We start from the raw sequence: 21,252 nt of genomic DNA, 5'->3' as shown, positions 1-21,252 counted from the left end.
TGCCACCACCTTACCCCCTACCCCCTAACCCGAGCCTAGCATACAATAATTTATATGATACAATTATTATGTTTTATAATGCGATAAGGTTGTTATGATGTTTGCTATGGAGTATGTTACATCTTGACCTCACTGTCAGCCTTTTGGCAGGAATAATTCTATAAATTCTAATCATTCAAGACTCGGTTTACTAGTTATTTACAGTACGACTAAAGAAATGCCAATCCAAACTGAAAATTGACAAAATTTTACTAACATCACCATAACTGGGTTTCTAGACGAATTTAGCTCAACAAGTTAAATTACGCCATTTCAAATGCTTACAAAATGTTGTTGGTATACTTGTCTGCCACTTTGCTTTCAATTTAATTTGAACAACACAATAAATTTGTAGTCAATTCACAATAAATCGAAAATGATTTTTTTCGTAGATAGACAAGATCTATTTCTTACAGTGGGAGTTCCGGTCGTCGACAAATATACTCTTCAAATAAAGTAGGGGATATTCAGAAACAAAACAAAACTGCGGAAATGCACTGCTGTTTTTATTAGAGGTAATCAGTGTATGTTAACAACAGGCCAATTGCCTACACATGAACATAAACAGTTCATATGGGCGGCTTATCTGACGGCCCCATTTCACTCGCAAAGAGATACACTGTCAAAAGTGAAAATGGACGTTTTTGATTTTTGTCTTAATAATGAGTAATTGCTCCACCAATCCTCGGACATTCAGCAATTCGTGGCATGCTCCTAATCAACCGTCCAATCACGATTTGGAGCAATCTGACCCACTCCTCTTGCAGTGCAACGGCCAATTCTAGCATGCAGTGTTGTCGGTTGACGTTGACGTCGACGAACACGTCTCCCGATCATGTTTCAGACATGCTCTATAGGGAAAAGGCCAGGACTCCTGGCTGGCCAAGGCATGGACAATATGGTACGATGGAGGTAGTCATTCACGACACGAGCGCGGTGGGTACGGGCATTATCACCTTGAAAGATGAAACGTCGACCTGCACGTTGAGCAAAGGGTAGAACTATCGGTGGAAAGATGTGGTCACTGTAGTACACACCAGTGACCCTTCCTTGAACAATATGCAAGTCCGTTCTGCCAGTCATGATGATTCCTCCCCACACCATAACAGACCCACTCCCGAATCTGTCATGCTGTCTGACGTTAACGTTAACATGACGCTTACTTACACTCCTTCAAACGCGAGCACGCCTATCGGTGAAATCCAGAGTAAATCTGGACTCATCTGAGAACATTACACGCGCCCATGGACGATTACCCTAATTTCTACGCTGCCTACACCATTGACGCCTGTTTGCATTGTGCTGGCGAGTTAATGGAGGCACAACACGCGGTCGTCGCGCATGTAAATGGGCTGCATTTAGCCGATTTCTAATCGTTTGGGGTGTAACTCGAATTCCTGTAACTTGGTTCAAGTTTACAGAAAGCTGATTGGCCGTTTGCCCTCGATATTTCGCAGGACCTGTGTACGAATGTATCGATCCTGGGCTTGTGTAGTGGCTCTAGGACGACCTGAACGAGGTCTATCATCAAAATTGTGTGTTTGTTAGTACCGGTTCCACAGTCTGCTGATCACAGACTGTGACACATTAAGCATGTTGGCTACTGCTCGCTGTGTAGAACCCATTTGAAGCATGCCAATAGCACGTAGAAGACGTCTCATTGCAAATTAAACATAACACACTAAAGCAAAGATACGCTAAACAGTAAATCTTATGCAAGAACCGATAGGAAAGCAAACATGGATAGGATAAAGCAGCACGCGGTAGTTTTCATCAACCCTTCCTTGAAGTGTCAAATTTGACAATGAACCCCTCCCACGTGTATGGCGCTATTGCGTGTCGCGTGTACAGCTCAGTAGTTCTGTTGGGGCGATAAGTTCTTCATCTGTGAACATACTCTAAAAGCTCAGTGGTTCTGTTGGGGCGATAAGTTCTTCATCTGTGAACATACCCTCAAAGCATTTCAAGTGTCCATGACTATTGATCATATCACAACCTGTATAGGTATTTGCTTTTCAATATCCCCTACTTTTTGTGAAGAGTATACTTTAAAAATGAAAAGCAAACACCAAAAAATCTGAAATCAGCCCAAAATATTTAGCAATTTCGAAATGATCATCAAGACAGCTTTTAGAGCACTCACCTCCAATTGGGTGACCTGATAAACGCGATATCGCTAATAACACGAGGTAATTAAAATGCGACAAACATCTGAAGAATTCCGTTACTTCTGTGTAAAACATGTCACAGAGCTTCAAATATTTGATTGGCACTAGAATAAAAGGTTCTAGGACAGAATTGTGCCCTTGAATCTGAAATGATAATGTAAGAAAATAACTCCATAATTTGTATTTGGTGCAGTAATTAATGATTATTGGTTTTTTGTAGATGCTACAAAATGCTATTAAAACAGTTTCCACAAATTTATCTGTATGTCGCTACCAAAATTTGGCGTTTCTTTTATTGTTCATTTTATACTTAAGTCAAACTGATATAACGACGAATGATCGGCTTCTTGCCAAATATATAATGGATAAACTTTCTACATGTAGAAAACGGTAATCTTTCAGTCCTTGAACGTTTACTACTCTTAGTTTGGTATAAATTACATACTATTATACTTAGTTTTGAACCAAGAACGGTTAATTACAACCACAGAAGGAAGTTGTGGGCGAAGGTCTTGGGGTTGTCATTATAAAACTCATTGTTTAAAGACGTATTTTTGAATATCTTTTAATATGCCCACTTCAATTTTAAACTTCCTGGAATTGTTCCAGTAGTCATAAGGAGGAACTTTATTAGCAGAGTCACTGCCCCTGTCACTGAAAACTAATAAACGCCCTACATTTCAAAGATTTTTTTGTCTAAGTGGGATTGTTGTGTCAGTCCTACGGAAGTACACCATCGAATTACAGATTCGAACATCAATTTTATCTAGAGTTTTTATATTAAACTAGTCAGGATTGTTTGGATAGTTAAAGAAAGGAACCCACCTACAATTCAGAACAGAGAAGTGAAATGGAATGTGGCTTTGAGTTCTACCTTTCTGCAGCAGTCGGTCTAGAGAAAACGGGCATATACGTTGTTAGTTACTTTAGTAACGAAAATATGAGAGTCCTACCTGCTGGAAGAGAGCAGGTAGGGCTCTCATATTTTCGTTACTAAAGTAACTAATACGTTGTGTGCTATGAGGGAAATTTTTCCCGGACAGTTACGTGTCCGTTTACTCGTCATCAAATTCCAACAGGAAAGGTTTATTTTATATGCACGTCAATGTGTGCATAGACACAACTAGTAGATAGTTCTGTACCGCTGGCAAGAGGGCGGGGGGCATGCTGGAAAATCCAGGGGATCACCGGACTTCCAGGTTGACAATGCTGTTCAAGTCGGGTTTAAAAAAAAATAATTTAACTTGGATGTAGGAGTCAGGGGCGCATAAACACATTTTTCCACTGAGCATCAGAAAACCAAATCGGCCCACCATATCAATAAAACGCCGGCCCCATAACAATAAAATGCGAAATTCGACACAATAACAAAGGAAAATTCGCCCGCACAATCTCAAAATTCGTATGTCCAAAATAAAGTACAAAAAGACAGTGATCATCATCATTTACATGTAATGTAAGATGTACGTTAACTTTCTACTTAAATGTACCGAGTAATTTCACCCAATACTTGACAATAAGACTTTTTGGTTTGATTGAATGTGTAATTGATTGAATTTTGCTAAATCGGCAAAAATATCGACCCATGTGCCTATCTGGACTAAGTTCAACGGGGGGGGGGGGGCTATTTTCATTAAATGCCCGAACCGTTCTAATCTACTTAAAATCGGAGTCATCCGATGGCATTGAGAGTTGATTATGGTCTTGTCATGTTAATAAATGCCTTATTAATAATTTATATAACATTTTAGGCCCGAAGAAAGACCTGCAGTAGGAAGATATAGCTCTTACATAATGCCCGTTTAATATTATTTATTTCAGATCATAGACGTTAAACTCATTCCCGATTGATTGAGGAGCTATTGGACAAAGGATGATTTAGGTCATAAAGACTGCAATATAGTTAAGGTGTCTTTGTTTATTTTTCATACATCAATTACCGGCAGAGGGGAGGGGTGGCCCATGGGTTGTTGTCTGCTTATATATATATATATATATTACTACCAGGTTAATATTGTTAAACAGACCTCTATATAGAATTCCAGTAATTGTAAATAAAATGTTCTGCAACTCAGAATTATGGTGTTCTATTTCGGCCACTTCCCACCCCTTGTTGCGCGTCGCCCTTAAGCTATTGAGAAAGAACGCGACGTCGACTCTTTAACACGACGTCGCAAAAAAAAAAAAAAAAAAAAAAAAAAAAATTCTGCGGAAATGAAACTTCCTTCACTAACCGGGATAATAATGTCATCATATGTTATACGGTGTGTTGTGAAGGAAACATCCCGTTTCAGCCTACTCTTCATTGAAGTCCACCTGACAAGGGCTCTATTATGTGCATGCCAACGAGTGCACGGGTAGGAATCTTTTTTCGTCCCATCCGACCGACTAGACGCCTTTTTTGTTCCCCCGCACCCCGTCCCACAAAAGGAGAACTGAACAAGTGCACACATATTTCAAAAGATATGCACTAATCGAAATGCAGCGGCATCACGATCCTCTTTTAGAAACGGGGAAATGAAATGAACTGAAATGGGGTTTTACGTCCTACTGTTCTGCTCCGACTAGCCTAATGAAGACGGGAATACACCATACCGTGTCCGATGAGGGCAATTTTGCCCGGACCGCGTAGCTACGGCCTACTCCTATATCGAATTACAACTGATAAAACGGGACCTCAGTTTTTCGTCCCATCCGAACGACTAGACAGCTCTCCTTGTCAGGCCCTCCGTCCTGCATTACTGACAAGGGAGAACCACACCGGAAAATCTGGATGAACTTTCTCGGCTAATGCAGGGATCGAACACCCGACCTCCAGGCTAGCAAGCCAGCGTCTTACTTCCTTAGCCACCGTGGCTCCCTCAGAAACGGGCACAGCATAATATAATACTATTACATGAGTAATTATGTTTTAACTGGGCAAACAACATTTTAGCAGGATGAGATAAGATTTTATTGTACCAACAAGTCCATTGAGGAGAGCAAACAGCACATCTACAATAAATAATATAATATGTACATTGATGGCAGAAATCAGCAAATAATAATATAATAATCCGAGTCCATAATAAGCGAGAGGCGTTATCAGATGCGGGGTTTCCGGCGTCAGTGGTTCAATGTCTTGTCGTTCGGATGGGACGAAAAACCGACGGCTCGGGTACATACGACGGGGTCTGCAGTGCCACAGTCCGGAGAGAAGGATTAGCAGAGGATCCATTTATTAATTCAGTAGGTTATATTCCTACTTACTGCCCCTCCCCGCCCCCAGAAAAAGAAAGAAAAGACGAAGAAAAAAAAATGACAACCCTACTGTCCAACCATATGTTTTTTTATTTGGGTGGAAGGGGATGTGCAAGTAGCCGTAAAGATAGGAATTATTTTTGCTAACTGTTATTCATCTACGATTTACCAAAGTTCTTTGATCACTGGCACCGCGCACCTGTCATGACGTAATAATCACATGACGTATATCGGCCTAATATTCAAGTTATGATAATGTATGAGATAGACTGTAACCATTATGTATGTATAGGATCACGGCTATAACATCTGTTGTTGGCTCGAATAAGCCAGTCAGGCAAATAGAGAGACGGCGAAATGAGAATAGTATTGGACTTGGTTAAAAATATCTTCTCGCTGGCTGGCATTGAATCTTGTTGGAGTGGCTGAGAATTCTGGTGAAGAGTGGATATTGAACAGTGCACTACTAGTACAGAGGGGACTAGTTAGAGAAAACTACTCGAGGTGTTGAAAGAGTTCTTATATTATTTGAGAGTCACACGATGCAAATTGGAGTAGCCTAGATTGCAGGGATTATATGACATTATGAGGTAGGGCCTATTATTATTTCAACTAATGATAAAACCAACGGTGTCGAATATAATGGAAGCTTGCTGTAAATCCAGTAAATATGAACGGATCATGGGCCTATAACAACCGTTCTGTACGCATTAACGTTTTGTTCTAAGCCCTTGTATCTACATACTACACAGAATTCTTGTTTGGTATATTTTTATGTCAATAGATGATGCAACTTTTAATCTACTTATGAAATAAGATAATTATTTATAGGTAATATTTTCGAAAGATTGCCCAGATGACTGTCAAGAACATAATTCTGTCTGAAACCTTTCTGTTTTCAGTATATTATATTAGATAATTGTCTTCATGACCCCCACCTGCACTGTATCTTATTTAGGGTTAGGGTTGGGGATAGGATGTTGAATGGAAGTCACATCAACCATGAATGGCAAATTTACTCTGTGAAATACCCTGGTGTTTTATGATTAAGTTAACCTCTCATATTAGCTCATCTTTCATATGACATTTTATGAACAGTAGTTAGATTAGTGAAATTATGAAATTAATTTTATGTTAGGCCAATGTAACATTTTGAGTAAGTGTCTAGGTTTGAAACTCTAAATTGTAATAAATCTTAAAAATAAAGATAATTTTTTTAATTTGCAAAGGCAGTCAGTTTTATTTTATTAAAATAAGGACAATCTATATTACAAGCGACTATTAGAGATTGCTTGGAGCAATATTAGAATCTGTTCTCCAACTATTTCTTACATTGCATGGCTCGGAAACGGATCGGATATTCACAGTAGGGTCCTACATACTATTCAGCTACTCTGAGTGAGGACACCCTAGCGAATTGTTTATTTCAATTCTATTTAACATGTATGAATAATCTGAAATCACCATTTCAATACCAAGATACAGATAATGGTACAATTTGCAGTTATATACAAGGTGTTGAGACATCACCAAGGGTGGATCCAGAGGAGGGGCTTGGGGGGTCCAAACCCCACCCTGCTCAGCTACATAAAAAAATTGAATGCCTTGCATCAATGCAATTAAATCACAATGTGTTCCTACATCATTACAAAAATGATTTCTCTTTTTATAGAGCTCAATTTGTATGTATGCCTATGTAATTTAGAGACGATGATGACAGATTTCCTTAACAGGAACCTGGCAAACCCCCTCCTGCAAAAATTTCTGGATCCGCCCCTGGTCACTCTTACAGTAGATCATTACTTTGATTTTTGTCAGTATTTAACTGAGACTAAGGAAATTTGAAAAAGAAAACTATAAAAAGTAATTGCCAACTATGCAAACATCCCAAATAATGAGAAGTGATAACAAATGTTTTTGAAAGAGTAAGCACACCTTGTCAGGTACCGTATGCATAAACTTTGCTAGTCAATTTTACATTTGATCCAATTATAACACCACTGTTTAGTAAAATCCTAGCAAATCAAACTTTTTTTCTTTTCAAACTAGGGACAATATTCAAATGTATAATTGGGTCTACCTTGTATTTGCACAGTTGCACATATTTTGTTGTAAAAAGTTGTTTATACAGAATGTGTTATAATAATACCTTTCCAACTAAAGTCACTGAGTGCCTTCTACAAGCTATATATGCAACAAGTTATTATGTGTGGGTTTTTTTTACCAACATATTGGCAGGAAGTAAAATTAAAGGGCGCTTTCATAGAATTTCCAGGACATATATTTTGTAATAGTTGAACAATTGTTTAAGAATGATCATTTTCAAAAAAAAAAAATCATTTATATATACACATACACATTAATTAGTAAAAAATACTATGGTTTTGATTGTATTTCATGTTTCTCTTGCTAAAAGTATTTTCATATCTTCCTCAAAAACCTATAGCTAAACAGCCTTTAATCTGAAGCTGAATATATTATATTGGTTGTTTTTATTTTAAGCAATGTTAAAGTCTAGAACATGGTTATGCTTTTAATGTGCATTCAGAAACGATCTGCATATAATATTGAATTGAATGTGAGTATAGTCGAGACTCGGTGAAACAAAACAAATCATTTTATATATGAATGATATAAGACATGTATGCGTTCAAAGTATTTTTTGTAATTGAAGCCAGGGCAATAAGGACACTGGGTTGAGTTGGATTGCATTGTAATTGAGTTGAGTTGGGTTGAGTTATAATTGAGATAAGCTGGGTTAGTTGTAATTGAGATGAGCTGGGTTGAGTTGGAATTGGCTTGAGTTGGGACCAGCATGATGCCATGAGACAGGTTTCACGCAAATATGCTAAAACATTATACATATTATGTATATGTATTTGTTTGCCATTGGAATATGTATGTAAATATTTATTACAAACAACACATGCTCTATGTACATATTACACTGGTCAATATGATTCTCCTATACCATGGATATTAAAACTTACACATGGTTTATGTAGCCTGTATTGACCACTCGTGTAATATACACAACATGTGTTCTACCTATAAATAGAATATAAAATATTTTGGTACTGGATAAAGAATTACTGGTACTAATAGGGACTTGCATCTGCTTTAACCTAGAATGATATGACAGAATTTGGAGGAAAAAAATACATGGTATGTAAATAATACATTATTTCTACGGCTACAAAACCAGATGTAGGATGGTCCATGTAGGCTAACCTGTTCATTTGGTATGTGTTTACCTCGAGAGCTATAATTGAGGCTGATCAGATTTGCTTCATAATGAGATGCGCAAGTGACGCTGACAAAATTGAATCAAAACACTGCGATTAACTGACATCACATGACCTCGTAAGATGTACAAGTGGTATATAACCAAATACCTCCTTAATAAGATACGTCCTACAATTTCCAACGTCAGCAACACAAAACTTATAATTTGAGCTTTGAAGATTTTAAATAAATTCTATTTTTGAACACGCGAGTCAGGCTTTCTTTTGTTTTCTCAACATAATACAAAACATTGGTTACCTAAAACACAATCCTAAAACTTCTGTTTCATATAATTTAAAGTTCCAAATGAGTCACATAGTAAGCGTAGACTGTTAGACTGAGAATATTGTCTAACCTGGAACCCCCAGTGAACAGGGCCGGTATAACAAGTCGATGGCGGGGGTCTGCATTAAAAAAAAAAAGGGTAAGGTCCGGTGCGACGTGAATCCCTCCGTGAGGGGTGTTGGGTTCTTTCCCCAGAAATTTTTGAGATTTGCTTCGATTTGCTGTATTCTGAGGTATATACTGGGCGAGTAGCACAAGGTAAATAAAATAAATATTGAACATTTTTTGTCTTAAAACATAAATTTCAAACTTAAATCAATTTACAAATCCTATAGCAGTCTTTTTAAAGATAAACCATCACAAATTAAAAGGCTATTATGAAAAAACTTTAGCCTAAAGTAGATCAAGTTACAAACCCCAGTCAATCGTATCAATTCAGAATCTTATACTCAACCCAAAATTTATCTATTTTGTACGGTGGCCTGTTAGTGCCATACACTGATTTATATCCTTTTCCTGAAATTTACATCATATGAGAAATCGCAGTGAAAACTGTGATGAATAAAAAAAACATGAAAAACCTTTCCACCGCGATGTAAACATTTTCTCCGCGGTGTAATATTTTCTCCGCGGTGTAATATTTTCTCCGCGGTGGAAACATTTTCTCCGCGGTGGAAACATTTTCTCCGCAGTGTAAATATTTTCTCCGCGGTGTTAATATTTTCTCCATGGTGGAAACATTTTCTCCGCGGTGTAAAGATTTTCTCCGCGGTGTAAAGATTTTCTCCGCGATGTAAAGATTTTCTCCGTGGTGGAAACAATTTCTCTGCGGTGTAAAGATTTTCTCCGCGGTGTAAAGATTTTCTCCTCGGTGTAAAGATTTGATCCGCGGTGTAAAGATTTTCTCCGCGGTGTAAAGATTTTCTCCTCGGTGTAAAGATTTTCTCCTCGGTGTAAATATTTTCTCCGCGGTGTAAATATTTTCTCCGCGGTGGAAATATTTTCTCCGCAGTGTAAATATTTTCTCCGCAGTGGAAAGTTTTTTTCATGGTTTTTTTATTTATCACAGTTTTCAATTCGATTTCTCATATGAAGTAAATTTCAAGAAAAAGGTATAAATCAGTGTATGACACTATCAGGCCACCGTAATTTTGCCATCATTAAAATCGAGTACTGCTCGGGAGTAAGGGCCAGATTGGAGCCGATCAGAATCTTCAGCTGAATATTTGAGAAATTATAACTGAGGTCATGTAGACCTATTGAACATGAACGTTATTACAGATGAAGGTATGCATTATTAACTATTTGATAATTACTACACTATGTTGCTTAAATTATGATTTAGATCAGTTTTCAATTTTAACATGGAATGCCCTAATGCAGATGTTGATATTTTCATTCCTATATAATCGCATTCAATCAAATTTTATTTTATTCTAGGTCATGATACACCTGCAACCTGCAGTGAATTTAGAAATATACATTTCACACTTAGCTTAATACAAAAAGTGCCTAATCATCAATTTGAGTACAATCAGAAAAATTCTTAGAAATAATGAGATGTCACGAGAAATATTTCCCATAAGAGATATTACATTTCACAAGAATAGAAATATTGTATTGAAGCAGGTTGGAAAAGCTTAATTTACATTGTCTATTCCTACATTATACGACAAATTGTAAAAATTTAAACTCCTTTACATGATTTTAGGTTTTTATTTAGTAATTTGTGATTGATTCTGGCTAAGAAAGGATTATGTCTGTCGTATATTGCATTTCAGACGGCGATATCTTTACAACTTATTTATAAACTGCTTAAAATGTTAAGAGATTGTCATTTAAGCAGGGTTCTTCTTGTGATTTGTGTAGGGCAGAGGTCCTGTTTGTTAAGTTTTAAGGAAAAATGTTGACCAGTGTTAACAGATTGATTATGACCTCAGCACTTCAAATTTAGGAGAGCCAAATCCATGAAATGGGTTTTGGTGTCTGCATTATTTCTGATTGAACAATATCTTATTTTATGTCTTTTTTTCGTTGTACAGTTTTCCTGCACATGTGTTTAGGAATATAACTGGCCCTGTGGTGAAGTATCGCTCTTTAAATTTGGTCCAGAATGATTTATTTTATTGTAATATGATTTTTGACCTAATCCGTGAGTAATTGGAGATCAAGCACATAACCTGTCTGGTTGGAATCTGTTGAAGATTTGACTTTAGTGGAAGTTGACAAGTGTTTTATAGATTTGTTGTCCAGAAATTAGATAACTTAGTTTGTTTTAGAATTGAGGAACTAGACGGAAGAACGAAAAGTAAACAAAGACCAGGACAGTTCGTGGCGCCATTGATTACTGATATCTCACTCTTGATTCACCTTCGTTCAACATAGCAACAATCATCGAGTTCATGATCAGCTGTACAAAATATTAAGTAAATTTTGTTGAACTGTGTCTCCAATCTAAAGGATACTTAAATTTAATTTAAAGGTAGATTAGCCATATCTGGTGAGAAACATTATTTGGCAAATCACAGGGTGGAACCATGACATAATGATATATTTCCTTTTATGCCATATTGTATGGTTAGTTTGGGGAATGAAATACAATTTTTTCATGAATTTGAGGTATTAGACAAAACCAAATTAGAGTCTTGAAAAATACATGTTTTGGGATTATTTTATTTTCCCAAGAAGTAAAAAGCTAGATTTTAGCAGGTGTTCTGGAAGAAAATCAAATCAGGTTTATCAAGAAACATTAGCTAATTCATCATTCTTCTTTCTTTGTATTCTTAGATAGCTGCTGCCCCTGGCAAAAGTTTCTACAGCTTTTTTTATGGTAAGGAATAGATTGTTTTCAATCTGTATACAAGATCATGTTCTGGCAATTTAATTGAAAATGTCTATCTATATCATTTCCACTATGTTGATCATAAGATATATTAGTTGGGAGCTGACGTGCTATAAAACTCCATTTCAACACAACAAGATGCTTTGAGCATTTATGCATGAGTGGAATTCTTGTCTACAGGTTTTCTGAACATAAAATTCCAGCTAAGATACATGTAGGAAGAATAAAAAAGTCATTCAAATTAGCTCATATTTATGAGTGCATAGAAGTTTGTCAGCATTATGGAACTCCTAGACGAATACATTTAGTGGATAGCTCTGTTATGCTGTCAAAATTCCCTACATGTAGTTCGTAAGTAACCACAGTAAACATGATTACACATGTTGACGAGACTTCACCAGACGTTAAAAAACAATGAATTTCCATTTTTATTGATGTCTGATATCTGTTAGTGATGTATAAAAACAACATTTGATCATATAATGGAACACTAGAGAGGGTGTTTTTTGTGACGACTAACAGAACACCGCGATCTGTTTTACTGTTTTATCAAATCAAGATGAACGGAAAATCTTTAAGACCTGCACAATCTGATCTCCCAATAACTAGCCTGGATAATCTGGGAAATAAATCTCTTATCGCTTCAAATCATTTTGAACTGCAGAGCTGACTTGAAAAGTTTAATGCCTTTGATTAAACTAAATCCATCTGCTTTTAAGATAATTAGATTTGTTGATTCTTCCTGTTTGAATTTTGAACTGTGTAATGGTGGGTTTGATATTTGATCGGCTACATGCACTTGAAAGAGAGCTAAAAGGTTGTTAGTCAGATTTTATCAATGTTGATCATGCATTTGAATTTGATATCTAGTTGGGGATTAGAGAAAGCAAATGTTTTTGATTTAGTTAAATGTTGGATAGTTTAAATAAATAAGCTTCTATATTTATAATGTCTGTTTGAGATAATATCTTGATTAGATTTTCTATCCAATTTGTAATTTCTATGATCTTTTGTCAAACCAAGCAAAAAACCTTGGCATCACAAATCACAAAATTTACTTAATTTAATAGCGTGTGTACATTCCTGTTAAGACATATATAGCCATTTAACGATTTATTTCTTATTCCTTAATGATCAAATCAAGTAATATTTGTTAGCTAAGCTCAGAAATATTTATATACTTTATACGTAAACTTCCTCGTTAGAGAACTTTATAAGCTTGGCAGTTATTTTAAATCTGTATAGTTATCCTGTTAAAAATGTAATTTTCTATAAAATTTATTTACTTTTGTTTCTGAATCCTAAAGAAGTTTTTTTTAGTGATGATCTCGACTTGTACACTGAATCATTAAAACATTCCTGTATGCAGTAGATTAAGCTGCTGCTCTGGTAATCTTCTCCCAAATGTGTTCTTGAATTAATCTCAAAGTAAATGAAATGAAATTGAAATAGGGTTTAACATCATACACATCTGCTCCTGTGCAGCTGATGAAGACCATCATACACTATGCATAATTGCATATGGACTTCAGTGTTTCATACCATCCAAATGAATAGATTCTTTTCCTTGCGAGAACCTTCGTCCTGTATCGCTGAAAAGGGGAACCCAGGATGGAAAATATTTGGGAACTTTCTTGGCAAACACCAGGATTCGAACCTTGTACCTCCGGATTAATACTAACCAAACCACATCTCAAAATGATATCAAAGAAATTTATTTCATGTGGGTTACATGAATTTTGTCTTGAATAACATGTAGGCATCAGTGTTCTTAAAAGTCTGGTAAATAAAAAAGGCTTTTGATTTAGCCAGGAATTTACTATTTACATGTAGTTACGAATGGTATTTAAATTGGATTGTAAGCAAAATTTGAGAAATGTCTGTCAATCAATTGATGAAATTTGGATGTTTTAAAATACATTATGGGTCATACATACTTTGGTTGTGAGTGGATCTAAAGAAGTCGAGCAGACTAAATGCTTTCATATGTAGGCCGAAGATTGAATTTTCTATAATTAGGCAAGACTAGATTTATTTGCGATATAAGGCTACTTTAATGTCGATATACCGTAGCATGTTGATAGTGAAATAAAGTTATATGCTACTTCAACATTGACTATATGTGGAATTAGCGCGATATAAATGGACTTATTATTATGACTTATTATTATTATAAATAATAACTTGTTGATAGTGAAATGGAACTGTTGAAAATGGTAACATGGCTTTAACATTTAATATCACGTTGATGGTGAAATATACCTATTGAAAGTGGTAATGTCACTTTAACATTGATATATAATAGCTCATTGATGGCAAAATAGACTTGTTGAAAGTGAAAATGCCACTTTAATGTTGATGTATAATAACTTTTTATACGCCCACATTTTCATGTGGACGTATATTGTCGTCGCCCCTGTCCGTGATCCGTCCGTCCACAATTGTTTGTGAACAGTCTACAGGTCACAATTTTTATCTGATTTCAACGAAACTTGAAATATAGGTTAATCACCCTAAGATCTCGGTTCCTTTCAATATTGGCATGTATCGGACTGTAACTTCATGGATTATGGCCCCTGATTGTACGAAAAATCACGTTTTTAGCTTGTGAACACTGTAGAGGTCACAATTTTTATCCGATTTTGTTCAAACTTGAAATGTTAGTTTATAACACAAAGATCTCAGTTCTTTTCGACATTCGCGCATATCAGACCGTAACTTCTTGAATTATGGCCCCTGATTTACGAAAAATCACGTTTTTAGCTTGTGGACCCTATAGAGGTCATAATTTTTATCTGATTTAAAAAAACGTATTATTATATCACTGTTAAACCCTAAGGACGGCTGAGTTTAAATTTCGTGAAAATCGGCCCAAGACTGACAGACAAAATGGCCGCCGTTCGTTCTCAAATAGCGTAAAAATATGGTATATCAAGGTTGTGGACCCTATAGAGGTCACAATTTTTATCCGATTTTGTTGAAACTTGAAATGGAAGTTTATAACCCAAAGATCTTGGTTCCTTTCGATATTCGTGCATATCGGACCGTAACTTCCTGAATTATGGCCCTTGATTGTACAAAAAATTGCGTTTTTAGCTTGTGGACCCTATAGAGGTCATAATTTTTATCAGATTTTAAAAAATGTATCATTATATCACCGTTACACCCTAAGGACGGCTGAGTTCGAATTTCGTGAAAATCGGGCCAAAACTGACAGACAAAATGGCCGCCCCTCGTACTCAAGTAGCGTAAAAATATGGTATATCAAGGTTGTGGACACTATAGAGGTCACAATTTTGAACCGATTTTGTTGAAACTTGAAATGAAAATTTATAAGCCAAAGATTTCGGTTTCTTGCGATAATCGCGCATATTGGACCGTAACTGCCTGAATGATGGCCCCTGATGTAACAAAAAATTGCATTTTTAGCTTGTGGACCCTATAGAGGTCATAATGTTTATCCGATTTTAAAAAACGTATTATTATATCACCGTTACACCCTAAGGATGGCTGAGTTTGTAGTTCGTGAAAATCGGCCCAAACCTGACAGACAAAATGGCCGCCCCTCATTCTCAAATAGCGTAAAAATATGGTATATCAAGGTTGTGGACCCTGTAGAGGTCACAATTTTTATCCGATTTTGTTGAAACTTGAAATGTAAGTTTATAGTTCAAAGATCTCGGTTCCTGTCGATATTTGCGCATATCGAATTGTAATTTCCTGAATTATGGCCCTTGATTGTAGGAAAAATCACTTTCTTTTTAGCTTGTTCTCTATCCATGTCTCGAAAATGTGGGCGTATCCTGCCTGGCAGCCGCTGGTTTATAGTGAAATAGACTTGTTGAAAGTCATATCACCACTTTAATGTTGTTATATAATAGCACGTTGATGGCAAAATAGACTTGTAGGTATCAAAGTAGATGACACGTATAGCGAGAACAAATTGCTATTTTGTCTCGAGGGATGGCAAAACGAAATAAGTTTTGAAGTAAAAAAATTAATATTTCCACCTGGTTAAATGTTTTGACACTAGTATATCCCTGATTCTTGGAAACAGTAACAATCATGGAACCTTAACATATTTGCTCCTTGCTTTGTTTGACACATCACTCAATGAAATGTTAAAGTAATTTAGAATGAAAAAGTGTGTGACAGTTTTTTTGTGGGTGGTAGGCTACCGCTTTGTCTAACATATGAGGCATGGGCAGTAGCTGTGCAATTTTTGGCGTCAGTATGAGATATTATCAAAGAAAATTCCAAAAAAGTGACGAAAAAAACCTTTCACTGAAAGGAAGAAAAGAGCGGAAGAGTTCCTTTAACAGTGCAAGTGAGTTTGGATCTCAGTGATGCGGGCTGAGGAAGAACAGGAACCAATCCTTGTAAATAATTCATGATAACAGTCCCCGGATAACAAACTTAACAAGACTGTGTGAAGATAAAAGATTTAATCCAGATATTAAAGAAGTAATGGATGTAAGGAGGTGTAGGTAAAGCTGAACTGGATAAATTTCATTATATAGGCAAGTTTACATTAAATTTTGTATTGAATCCTTGAATATATCTGAGATCAGATCAGATTCATGATAGGCTGGATCTTTTTCTGCCATTGGTAACATGCTGTTTGACATATTACAAATATGTTTGGTATAAATTGATATTATATGGCCTATATTCACACTATTCAGCCAACTGAACTTGTAAATTACTTTAATTACTAGTCTAAATACAAGCATAATCATCCTATGGTATTAATATTTATGGTTAAATCAATGGCCTAGTTTATGTCTATTATTTCTTTATAACAGTCGTACCGTATATATATACAGCTAACAGATTTTTCTGGAAAGATAACTTTAATTTGAAATCAGAAACCAACATGTTAATCTTGATTTTCAACAAAGACAGAATTGTTATTTTGTTATACCTAAAAAAATATATAAATTAAATCCAATGAAATCAACGTACATGTTTTTAACCCATAACGAGGGTTAATGTTCCAAAATTATAATGAACTTTCTAGATATCTCAGAGCGCTTTATTATTTGGGATGACGTTCAACTAAATGTACATAAATTGGGTAGTTTTATAAACTAATTATTTGCATCAACAAAACAATTCAATTTTAATTTTGATTGGCATACTGCTGTAATGTAAAATTATTGAAAGACAATGAAAAACATAATAAAAAACATAACGATGAATTAGTAAAAAAAGTAAGATCTAATTCAGATTAAACTGTATACAGAAGTAAGATCTGATTTTAACTTCCACTAGATCTCAACGTGTTGGACCAATAAATTTGGGGAGTTGGGTGTGTCAGTGGTGATCAGAAATTGAAATGAAATACAGGCTGATGAAGATAGGCATACATCCATGTATTAATATATTTCATCCCATGTTTTATTACTCGATTCATGTAATGCTTCTAGCATTCCTATACCATTTTCCCATGCCAACACCTATACTAAGTTTTTCTGTTATTTATTTATTTATTATATTTATACCCATTCATCATACTTGTTTTGAATGTTGTGTCACTATCAGACCAGTTTGAAGTAAATGTGTATTCTGAGATGATTATCATACTGTTTGTCCTGTTAATGAATGTGTAACCTAGATTAAAATTATCATTTGTCTTGTTTGTAAATATATATATTATTTGTTATATTGTTATAAATTTATGTACATGTATATATTGTATGCTGTCCTCAATGGATGTTTCGATACAATAAAATCTTATCTTATCTTACATCATTGTGTTATGAGGAAAATTTTGCCTGAACAGCACCACTATCTATAGTCTACTCTTATTTCAACTTTTAACTGTCAGGGTTTTTGAACATAATGAGCAGGGTATAATATACACAGGATTTTGAACATAATGAGAAGGGTATACACAGGATTTTTTTTATGTCCCCTCAGAATGAATGGACATCTTTCCTAAACTTGGTGTATGTATGAGTTGGTGACTAAAACCCATTCATCTATGACCTGTTACAAAATGACTGTTTAATGTATCAAGCTACTAGGGCTGGTCTGAAAAGGATAGATCAAATGCATTGAAACAAACTTTTGCCACCAACAAGTCCAATATCATTGAATGAATCATAGACATAGGAACTGCAACTGTAATGTTGTTATTGTCTTTGTATCAGACCAACTTTGTGAACCCACCGATTGAAATCTCCAGAAGGACAGTCAGCAAGTACCTGCAATCCACTTTTGGGGGATGATGCCCCTTCCTTTTTCACAGTAAATAAGTGGCTGTGGAATTTAAGTGTAACAGTGAGATCTTTGACGATGACCCACAACCATTCAAGAAAACATTACCATGGTGCATTACCAGTGTTGTGTCTGCAAGATGGGTGCCAAAGCTCTTGACTGTGGATCGGAAACGTGTCAGAATCCTGATGTCATGTCACAATCTGCCTCGTTTTGAAGCAGATCCTGATAATTTTTTGGCCAGATTTGTTTCCATGGATGAGAACTGGATTCAAAAATGAAAAAGAAACCAGTCGGTCATCATTTACCTAGTAATGACGACATCACGTCGGCTGTGAAAAACTTTTTTATGGTGACAGAAGAAAATGTCTTCCTGACGGGCATCTAGGCCTTGCAATATCATTGCCGAAATTGTGTACACCTTGAAGGGGACAATGTAGAAAAATAAATGGAAACCATCAACTTTGTACAGGTCTTTCAAAGATAGGCTTAGAACTTTTCAGCCACCCATTGTTTCTATTTCTACATGTAGGTAATGTTTGTATGTATGTCTATGCACATCTGTAAATAATTTGATAGACTAAGAATAGTATAAGGATATTTACATATTTACAGTAGGTGGAATAACTCAAATACCAAAATCATGTCAGCCAGGTGGCCAAATTGTTTTATGATTATTTATATTAATTTCTTGACAGGCAGAAAGAAAATAACTGTTACTACCCCATTAACTGGCAGACCAAAATGGTTAATGCAACTACTTATAGTCTTAAAAGTTAAATAAAACTATTTTAGAGTGCTGGTATTGCATAGTATGAATAAAATTATTTTCTACCGGCTCTTCATTACCCTCAGTCTGAATGGCAACATGACCTTCATCCTAATGACTACCTCAACCCCACCATTGCAATTAGTCCTTTGGCTCAACCAAAGCAATGATTACTTCATAGTTGCTATATAACCCGGATTCTGGTTGCTGTGAGGGATTAGCTTATGGGATGGTCTGTTGCACTAGAAACATCAACACTGACTGGTTAATCAAATGTCTGACATCATACAGTCAAAAGCCGCCCATATGACCCCTGATGTGACCTCCCACTAGAATTGGTCAGATCTTTATGTAGTGGAGGCCATCGAAAGTATAAAAAACAAAAAGAAATATAGATCTGTATTTTAAACAAATTGTGACTTCATCTTCTTCCCTGAACCTCACTATTCTTGTGGCTACTTCAGTCTCATCAAGCCAAAGACGGCTTCAATAATACCACTCCAATGAATTCTTCAGCACAACAATCTTCTGAATAAATTTAGCCCACCATGACTACATGTACATCAATCCCACCATCCTAGTCACTTCTTCACCCCCACCCCTATCCTAGTGACTTCTACAGAGGTTTTTAACCCTTATCCTACCCTAACCATATTTAGCTTCATAAACCTCTGTGGACCACTTCAATTCCACCACCCCAAGGATTTCTTAATCTCCAGCATTCTAATGACATTCTTTCATTGTGTCGGAAATCTGTTAATTATGATATTTATTTGGTAATTAATTATCGTTAAATAATGATTGAAAAAGAAAAAACAAAATTTAAATCATTTTAGTTTGTGTTCTGGACTAATTGTTTGTGGAATTAATGAAAATTATAAACATTTTATTACAATTCTATCAAAACAATATAAAATTTAGATGAGCAAGCAAAATAATTGTTTGTGTTAATTCAGGAAGGATGATTGATATAATAATTGAAAAAGAAGAAGTCATTTTCTCACTTAAATTAGTAAAATTATTAACATATAGATAATAATTACAATTTAATAAAAGATAATATAAAGTTTAGATTTGTGCAGGATTAGAACAATACCACTCAGAGATGGAAATGGTATATCATAAGTTAAAATGAAGAAGTCATGTTGATAGCCTAATTGTCAGTTGAATTAGTAAATTATTAAAGATACATTATGGGAGATTAGATAAAGAGTTGGCAGTTCTCACTATAATAGTTAAAAACTAGATAATGTAAAGGCAATTTGCTGAAAATTTCATTCAAATTGATCCACTATGAACCGAGAACTAACCGAATGAAATTTTAGCCTAGCCTCAATCATCATTTATAAGTCAGTACGATAAACAGCATAGTCTCGATTATCCATTTAATCGTTAAATTGTTAAGAAAAGTTATGCAGTAAATCGGCTCATAATCCATTAAAGATCGCAGGCTAGCGATGCCATCTAGAGTTGATTATGGTCTGGATAGGTTAATAAATGTCTAATTAATAATTTAGATAACATTTCAGGCCTAATGAAAGACCTGCAATAGACAGATTTAGCTCTTGCATAATGTATGTTTAACATAAATGATAATCCGAATTTAGATTTGTGCAGGATGTGTAAAACAATTTATGTTCATTTACCACTCGGTATAGAAGGATGGTCCATTAAGTGCAGAAAATGAAGAAGTCATTTGGTTTTAGTTGGTAGTCTGTATTATATTGTCAGTTGAATTATTGAAATTTATATTAGCATATAAATGACAAATGTATAGAAGATAATATAGATAGATGTGTGTTGGAAAAGCAATGATTTGTTTTTATCTACCACCCCATGTAGATGGTCGATATGATAGAGAAACAGATGGAGGTTTTATACCTCCATTAATATTATGTCAATCAACATCAGAGGTTTTAATGAAGTTGTCCATCATTGATGAAATATTCAAGGTTATTAGAGAATGTATATTTCAATATGGACAGAAGGTATTTAATAAACAATTCAAATTTGACAAATCATCTGGTGTGTATCTGATTGGAAATTATAGGAATATAGTAGCAAAATGTTTCAAGAATATGATAATATTTTTACATTTTTTTAATAAACAATATTTTATTTAGGATATTGGAATGGGATTAGGGAACAGACATAACTTATATAAACCCTACAACCTATAAATACGTTTTAATATACATGATCTTTGCTAAAATAACGTAGGATATATTAAACCTAATAGAAAATTCACAACAAGGTTTTGGAATATTTATTTGGCCTATTGAATAAACCCAGGTAACCCTAGCAACCACCATGATTGGCACACATTAGGCCTTCTAGTTGAAAGGGCACCCTCTCCCCAAAGATGTACATATAACTATAAATATGTAAAGGGTGTCACTAAT

General features: G+C 35.3%; 1 protein-coding gene across 1 annotated transcript in view; it reads left to right on the top strand.

Moving 5' to 3' along the window:
- The first annotated feature begins 5,710 nt into the window (after positions 1–5,710).
- LOC126821875 (protein quiver) overlaps positions 5,711–21,252 on the top strand; it is an 81,352-nt gene continuing 65,810 nt past the window's right edge. Inside the window, exon 1 of the mRNA XM_050550457.2 lies at positions 5,711–6,037. The gene's annotated coding sequence lies outside the window, so the exon portion shown is untranslated. The remainder of the gene's footprint in view (positions 6,038–21,252) is intronic.

Source organism: Patella vulgata, chromosome 5 (genome assembly GCF_932274485.2).
Source record: "Patella vulgata chromosome 5, xgPatVulg1.2, whole genome shotgun sequence".
Lineage (NCBI taxonomy): Eukaryota > Metazoa > Mollusca > Gastropoda > Patellidae > Patella > Patella vulgata.
The sequence above is the reverse complement of the archived record's forward strand: the minus strand, read 5'-3'. Positions and strand labels throughout refer to the sequence as shown.